This window comes from Mus musculus, chromosome 3 (assembly GCF_000001635.26).
Source record: "Mus musculus strain C57BL/6J chromosome 3, GRCm38.p6 C57BL/6J".
NCBI lineage: Eukaryota > Metazoa > Chordata > Mammalia > Rodentia > Muridae > Mus > Mus musculus.
Genome location: NC_000069.6, coordinates 85020498 through 85028809, shown reverse-complemented (window position 1 = coordinate 85028809; position 8312 = coordinate 85020498). Strand labels below are relative to the sequence as shown.

At 46.1% G+C, this 8312-nt stretch overlaps 1 long non-coding RNA gene across 1 annotated transcript; it reads right to left on the bottom strand.

Annotated features, from left to right (window-relative positions):
* Positions 1–235: 235 nt before the first annotated feature.
* Gm30944 lies at positions 236–5894 on the bottom strand. The gene is made up of 2 exons (XR_375760.2): positions 5812–5894; positions 236–615 (listed from the first exon to the last, which is right to left on the bottom strand). It is a non-coding gene; the product is annotated as a predicted gene, 30944 (long non-coding RNA).
* Between the last annotated feature and the right edge of the window lie 2418 nt (positions 5895–8312).

The following is an 8312-nucleotide window of genomic DNA, read 5'->3' as shown; positions in this document are numbered from 1 at the left end:
CTAGAGGCCAGGTGGGGAGATTCTCTAGATCTGATGATCCACAGAGAACACATCTCTTGGCCAGAGAAGTGCCTTTAATTTTTTTAGATTCTAGACTGTCATAGAGGATTCCTTTAAAGAAACAGTAGTCATAATCATGTATGTACACAGGTACTAGTGTGTCAGAGATCTAACCTAGGCACTAAGCATACAACTACCACCGAGCTACACCTCAGTGACAATCTAAGTTTGGGGATTAAGGATGAAAGCAAAATCTTTATTTTGTGGAGACTAAGGACCAGAGACTGGAAAGTTAAGGCTGGGAGGCAGTGGAAGAGACATATGAAGCCAAACCAAGTCTCCCCTCCCTGGTTGCTCCTGAATTATTCTTGAGGAGAATATGTCAATCATCCCTGGAAGGGGCTAACTTTGAATAGCAAGCCTCCAGACCAACAACGGTGTTAGTCAGCCCTTGCCCTGCTCAGGCATGCATCAATGACCCCCTCTTCCCAGATGGAGATGGCTCTTGCATCTTTAAAGATTTGATCTACATTCCAAATCAAGTTTGAGCCAAGCGTCCACATAGGCCACAGCTCCTGATGTCATATTCAAGAGTTCCACTCTGGAGATGTTTCTCTGGAAATGTGAAGAAAATAACAACTTGGTTAACCATTTTCCTAATAACCATTTTGATACATAGTTGAGTTTTGCAGTTCTGAGTACTGTGTTTGGACAAGCTTCAAAGGTCATGACCACTTGAGACCATTTTACCAGCTAGTATGGATGGGCTTACGTTCTTCACGTCTCCTGGGACTCTTCAGGGCTATACAGCTCAGAGAGTTCTCCCAAAGTCTTGATCTTTTGGGAATTTAGAATACCAGCTTCTGGGGAGTTGTATGCTTTCGTCTCAGCGTGGACCAGAGGCATAGCAGCTGTAAACAGACTGCATGGTAATATCGCAGAACAAGGAGAAATATAGCTTGGAGCTAATGGGTGAGGGAACGGTGCCCTTGTTCCAAAGGCAATGAGCACTTCCTAGGTATACAGGTGGAAGGTAAGGTAACTTCTGCAGAATTGAAAGGTCTCCATGCACCAGGATGCAGGGGAGTACTAAAGGCATACAGGCACTAGACCCACAAAATCCCAGAGAAATAAACTGTTGCTTGCCATGTTACTGCTATTTGGAGATTTATATCCTCCAAAAGTCCATGTATGGGATGAAGGCTTCACATGATGCTATTGGGAGGGAGGAGAAACCTTTAAGAGGTAGGGCCTGGACCTGAAGAGATGGCTCATCTGATAAGAGTACCAGCTCTTCTGAGCTCTCTGAGCTGGGGTCCCAACACCCACCCAAGTCCAAGGATTTACAGTAGCCTGAAACAACCAACTCCAAGGGATCCAATGTGCTGACCTCTTCAGGCAGCTGCACATGTGTGTGCGTCCTGACCAACAAACATGAGTAGAAATTTTAAAAATAATTTAAATCTCTATGGAAGAAAATAAGTTGGGTCTTGGTGGGAGGTCCTTAGGTTACTGGAACACCCCTTGAAAGGCATTCCTTGAAATGGCTTGTGGCAGGTGGAGGGACAGCCCGGTGGTTAAGAGCACTTGTTCATGAAGAGGGTCTGGATTCATTTCCCAGATGGCTGCTAACAATCACCCATAACTCCAGGGTACAGCCACGTCTGCTATCAAGCATGCATAGGGTACACATGCATACATGCAGGTAAACACTCGGACACATAAAATTTAAAAAATTAATCTAAAATAAATAAATAAACAAAAAGGATCACGGAACCTGGTCTCTTCTTCCCTTCCTGAACTCTAGTCTATGAATGCACTGCTTGTCCACCGCACATTCCTTACCTTGATGGGCTGTGTCCCCACAGGCCAGAAGCAACAGGAGCCACCATCCAAAGCCTTAAGTCTCTAACACTGTGAGTCCATCAAGCCTTGCCCATTTACATGTTAATTATCTCAGGTATTTTGTTATGGTCGTAGAGAGCTGACTAAGGTACTATGTCACTGCTATTTGCAAATAAGCATGGTGGTATGTGGTATGAATATGATAAATCATGTTTACCATGCAGATACAGAAACAGGTATCTCAAAGAGGTGACATAGTGAACCCTCAGCTATAGCAGAAGAGAAGGATCCCCAGGAAGTCTGCCTCTCTAAAGAAGGTGGGTCAAGAGCAGAAGGTGTTTCCCAGAAAAGCTCTGCACTCCATCTCAAAGGTCCTCTTGTGCTGTTGCCTTGTGTGTGTGTGTGTGTGTGTGTGTGTGTGTGTGTCCACCCTCAGGAGAGAGCTACTGAGCTTCCACCTCAGGGAAATGTTCAAGCCCAAGCCTGATAATCAAATGCTGATGAGAGGCGCTCATGCTAGACAAGGCTAGGACCACGAAGCCTGGACCTGGAATGTGAATGTTAACAGCTCAGCTGTTCAGGGCTTAACATACAGCCACCGATTTCAGCCCCCAGTCCTGACACAAGGCAGACACTGCTTACAGCTCCATTTTACAGAAAAGAAAACCGAGGCTCATGGATGAGCACCCAGGCATGGCCTCGAGCCTTTTCATGATGCTATAACAAAATGCCTGGTGCTGAGTACTTTATAAAGAAAGGAGGTTAATTTAGCTCACAGGTTGGAGACTGAAAAGGCCAAGGTGAGGACTTCAACTGTTCACCTCTAGTGAGGACCATGTCACAGCATAGCAGATAGCATCACATAGTGAGAAAATGTATGTGAAAGGAAGGCAGATGGCATGCTCTGCAGAATTTGTTCTCAGAGTCACTAATCCCTGTATGCAGAGACCTAGACCACACTGGAATGAGCTCATTATCCCTCTATAGGCCTGCCCCTTAGTGGTCCCTTGCCTTCAATACCACTACAATGGGGACCAAGGTTCTAGCATATGAAACTTTAAGGGACACACTCAGACTGTACCCTACCCACAATGGTCCCTCACCCAGAGTTGCTCAGTCATTAGACTACTGAACCAGAATCACAATTCAGGCACCTCACGGCCCCTGAACCTGGGAGCTAACCACTGTTCTGCACTCCCTAGCCATTCTTAAACACTTGTCCTGCCTTCATGAACCTCCTGGTTCTGGCTTCTGGTGACAATGATGGGAGCATGGGAACCTGAGAAGCCAGCGGGACAGGCAGGGTGCCAGGCTGAGGAGCAGAGCAATCACTTAACCATGGCATCCATTGGGTGCTGACTGGAAGTGCCTCAGGCTATCCTGGATGGCTGGTTTCTTTACCTGTCTTTCTGTGTAGCAGACTCCTCAGCACCTGCCAATGGCACCTCCGTGTGTCTTCCCTGTATACCCAGCCTCTCAGTTGGCAGAGTTACACCAGCCACCCACTCCCTAAGTCCCCAGTTTCTGGTCCTCAGCTGCCCTTCTCCAGCCTGGCGGGGGCGTCCTCCTCCTCCTCCCCTTCCATACAGGGATCTGAGTCACTGACAGCAAGTGGGTGAGAAGAAACAGAGAAAGCAAAATCAAAAAATAAAAACTCCTGAGGGCAGTAACAATTAATATTTAACTTGAAATTTCCTGGGAACAGATAGTGTAGGCTATTCATGTGCAAATTGTATGCAAATAATATGCAAGCATTCTCCACGTTGGCCCGTTGTTATTCTGTAAACCTGCTGGGCAGCTCTGAGGGCAGCTGGAGAGTCCTCACACCCTGCAGGTGCACAGCACCCCAAAACAGGACTGGCCAGGGCTCTAGATGAGATCATTCAGGGGATACTAGCTGGCTCCCAAATCCTCACATCAGACAATCCCTTCCAATTCTCAAGGTCTTGTGTCTTCTGCCTGACACAGTGTTCCTAAACCCACATCCCTGCCTCCTTGTCCCTCCCTAGAATTCCTGCCTGAGGGTAGCTTTTGGCCTCCTGGTGACTAAGCTCACTTCTCTGCACTGCCCTAAGGTAACCAGAGGCAGCAGAGCTTCTGCTGCAGACCTATTGTTGTAGCTGTTCTGTCTACTTGCTTTCCTGCCCTACCCTTCTCAGGTCCAGGGTCAGGGATAGCTTCTCTGGGCCAATATCAGCCTGGCAGCCAAATGCACACTAGGTAGAAGCATGGATCTTTCTGGAAGATGAGATCAAACCCTGCCCTGCCTGGGCTTCCCTTTGTTCTATCTGTGGCAGGAAAACAATTCCGTACCCCAGTTCTCCCCAGGTTATCCCCCAAGTCAAGAGGAGCTGGGACCTCAGATTCCACAGTCCAGGTCTGAGCCCTCCAGCTGTAGACAAGAGTTGAGCTCAAATGTGTCTCTGTTCTTCAGAATTGGGAGCTCCCTGGGAGGAAGCTGCTTGCAAGCCCAAACTCCCCACCATACCTGGGCTGACTCAGCATCTGCAGCAGCATCTATGTTAGCTGCAACCAGGCTAAGGGAGTAAGCAACAAATCCAAGGAGGAGCCTTATTCCCCGAGGGAGGAAGCTTTGATGCTGGTGCCTGTTCATCCTGATGCATCCTTCACTCAGTGCTTCTGTGTGCCCAGCATCCCCCACAACTGAACATACAGAGGAGACTCTGCAGAGGTCAGCACAGCTGGCCGGTCTGCATTGCCTCAGTGGCAACTGCCCTCTATGATAACTGGGACATGGGACAATTGTTCCGAGATCCAAAGAGTTTATGCATTGACCCTTTCTGCTGTCTTCAAGTCTGGAGACACATATGGGAAGAGAGGAGCCACTCAAGGCCAGCATCATGTCACCACCTTGTCTAGATCAGGTAGGAAGGGTTGATGAAGAGGAGGAACAGTCCTGCTTTTGTGTCCTGCAAGACTTCTAAGTTCTGAGGTTACCCCACAAGAAACTGAGGATCATGATAGTATGGAATGCAGGTGAGTGATTTGGTATAGGGCGGGGGTTGGAGGTGGGGAGTAGGGTAGTGGAGATCTTGTGTATAAGGCGACTCTTTAAGAAGGCTGTCTCAAGGTAGGAGATTGAGCTATGATTTAAGTGTTGGGGTGATTGTTTTAAATGGAGGAAGAAGAGAGAGTGCTGAGGCTGGAGCTGTCTGGCCCTGCATCTGGAAGCTAAGTTCCCAGATGGATACAGCTCAGTCAGGGTTCTCCACTGTCTAGCTCTGTATGACAAGGCCATGATTTTAACTGTAGGTTCTTTCCATGAGTATGTCATGAGCATTCACTGCATATGTGTCTGGCACTGCTGTGGGCATGGTAACAAAACCTTTACTCTGGGGCTTCAAGACCCGAGGAAGAAGTTCTTCCCGGGATGGATAAAAAACTTAAGAAGAAAAGAAGTAAGATGTTAGCCATGTTCAACATTAACAAGAGGTAACTTGCGAGATTTAAAAGTAAATCCCATTTTTCAGAAATATTAAAATGTGAAGGAAAGAGGGACCTGAGGTCTAGAAGGTTAAAATATTATTTACTGTAGCATAACAATAGGAATTAAATATGTAATATAGTCGTATAATGATAAAGGGTATTTATGTTAACTTCAACTCCTCACAGCTCACAGTAGCTGAAGTAAAAGAATGAAAGGTAGTTTATGCCATTCAAGGGGGAGATAGGTACGTGGTCTCATAAGTACCAGATCGGCTCTGAGAATGGTGGCGGCCACTCTCTGTGGTGTCTTTCCATCTCCTTTCTCATTTCACACTAACTTCATACTTCTTTCTACCAGCAGCTTCGCTTACTCCACCACACCTTCTGTTGGGCTGGCCCCGCCCCTAATCATCACCATGATGAGTCAGTTTCCTTGCAGCTAACTGCCAGGTTTCTGCTTGTAAATTGCAGGTTTTGTTTCAATCTGTTCAATGATTGTCCAGATATCACGTGACTTACGGCAACAAGGAGGCACCCAGGAAACCACCAACTCAAGCGTAACCAACGGTTCTTTCTCTCCTGCCAAGCCTCGTGCTCTTTCTGCGAGGGCACTTAGCACCAGCGCTCTTTCCAAGCTTTACTCTGTGACTCTTCTGGTGTGGACTTTGCTCACACGGCTCATACCACAGCCACACTGCAGAGGCAGGACAGAGGCGCTGAGCAGGAATGAAATCAACCCAGTCAAGAACAAATTACATTTATTTGGAGTTAATTAGGATTGCGATCGGGGGAGAGCACAGACTCACAGAATCCTGGAAACAAGCTGAAATTCTGATGTTGAGCCTATTGTTAGCTAAGAATTAATGTAGGTGCTGTAAGCCTTAGACTATCTTATCAGAGGAGAATCGAATCCAGCAGTCTCTGCTTCCAGGTGTACCCAGGGTCCAGTGTATCAGAGGGTAGCAAACGATGTTTAAGCAAACTGTAGTTTGGTCTATCCCAGAGAATGGTTTGGCTCAAAGGCTCAGCAGAAGACAGATTGAGATGTGCTTAGTAATGACCCCTAACTCCATTTCAGGTGCCCAGAATCAATGTTACTCCATTTTGATTATGATCATTGTTATCATAGCCTCCATTCCCATGACTAGAATTTATTCACGGGACTAAGCCTAGTTTGAAAGAAGCACAGAAAATTACATCCTTGTTCAGTAGACAGCTGGCCATCTATTGTCTCTGACACAAGTAGGCCATGGTGGCAGGAGGGAAGGAGGTACTACCTCAAGCAACTGTGCGGACAAAGCCTACCTGGTTCACGCTACCCTGGCGACTCCATATCTTACCTTGCACTACATACCACAGTTTCTGTCTCCTTAGGTAGATGACAACTTGCTGTGGGAGGTTGGGGAGATGAGTGGAAGCATGTGTCTCACAGAGAACCAGCATTCAGCCAAGGGAGGAGTTCAGTTGTTAGACCTGAGCGTCCAAAGGAGGAGCGGCCAATCCCGAGGAAACAGCTCTGCATGCTGCTCAGTCCAGACTCATCCTTTGGCGATCTTCCTTTGCCACCTCCAGTTCTTGGGGAAGCACTTCTTTCCATCTTCCACACCTAAAAATGTTGATCATGTTTTGCCTGGGACAGAACCCAGGAGTCTGCTTTTTTTAATGCCAGAAAGTTTGGGGCCCATAAGTAAAGACCTATACTCTGAAAAATAGCATAGAAGAAATAGTCATATCTTAGGTCACTTCTAAGTACAACCATCAAGCCTGGACTTGCAGAGATTTTCACTCTGCTCTTCTTGGTTTTTCCAAGGAGCTAGAAGATGGGATGGGATCCATAGGACAGAACATAACAGTGGAGGTGTTTGGTCTTGAAATTTAATGTGGAGCCCAGTGGTGACCTCCTGTTAGAATACCAGAGGCCTCTTAGGCAGCATCTGTGTTCATCTCAGTTACCAAAAAGTGCACACTGATATGAGCCACTATTAATAGTGGCACTAGGTTGGCCAGAATAACACATGTAAAAATGCCTCCTCAGGGAGATAGTTAATCCCTTGAGAGCCCAGGTCATCTCAGGCATGACTTGATCCCCTCAGACATGACTGCCGGGATCCAAGAAGTAAGACAGGGGACTAGACACAGAAGGCCCAAGTGCAGTCCTCCCTGCATTCCCCTACTCTCCTGCAACAAACTCAGAACAGCCCTCAGTGTGTGAAGAACACTGACTGGATATTATATAGTTATAGAAGAAATATAAAATTATCTTAAGTGGTTTTTGAAGATATAGGAAGGCACAAAAGAAAAACAAAAGTCACCTGTGATCCTGCTATCCAGAAATAACCATTATTATCATTTTAGAGTAACACACTACTAGTTTTTCCTATGCATATATTTGCATAAAATAGCATACATCAAACCTGGATTTCATCAAATTCCCAGCTCTGTAACCTGCTTGCTCCACTTAACAATACATACCATTTTCCTGCATCATCAGCTGTTCTCTGACAACCTCATTTTTAACAGCCACATCCTAGCATGCGGGTACACAATGGCTGGAATATTTTAGACTACTTCTATTTTTTTGTTTTGGTTTTATTTTTGCTTTTTCTATTATAAATCTTATTATATGTCAGTAATGGTTTTCTCAGAATCGATTCTGAGACACTAATTCTGAGGTCCCTAAAATACACTTGTTAAAGCTGTAGCCACAAAGCATCAAATTACAAATATCAATTAACACTTGGGTAGGGTATGGTGAAGACTGGGGACCTGGGTCAGGCGGCAGGGTGTGAGGAGGGTGGTGCTGAAGTGAGAGCTATCTGTCCCAACTTCATCTCCATCACCTCTGAATATTAGGAGAAGCTTGCCTTCCCATCCCAAGTCCCCCAATCTCAAGGACTGTCTTTATAATCACAGATATTTCTCTTCTGTGATGATATTCAGCCCATTTTAGGAATCCTATGCAAATCTTTATCTGGCCTACAGCAATTATTTCTGAAAAACCAGACTTTTGACAGAAGTAC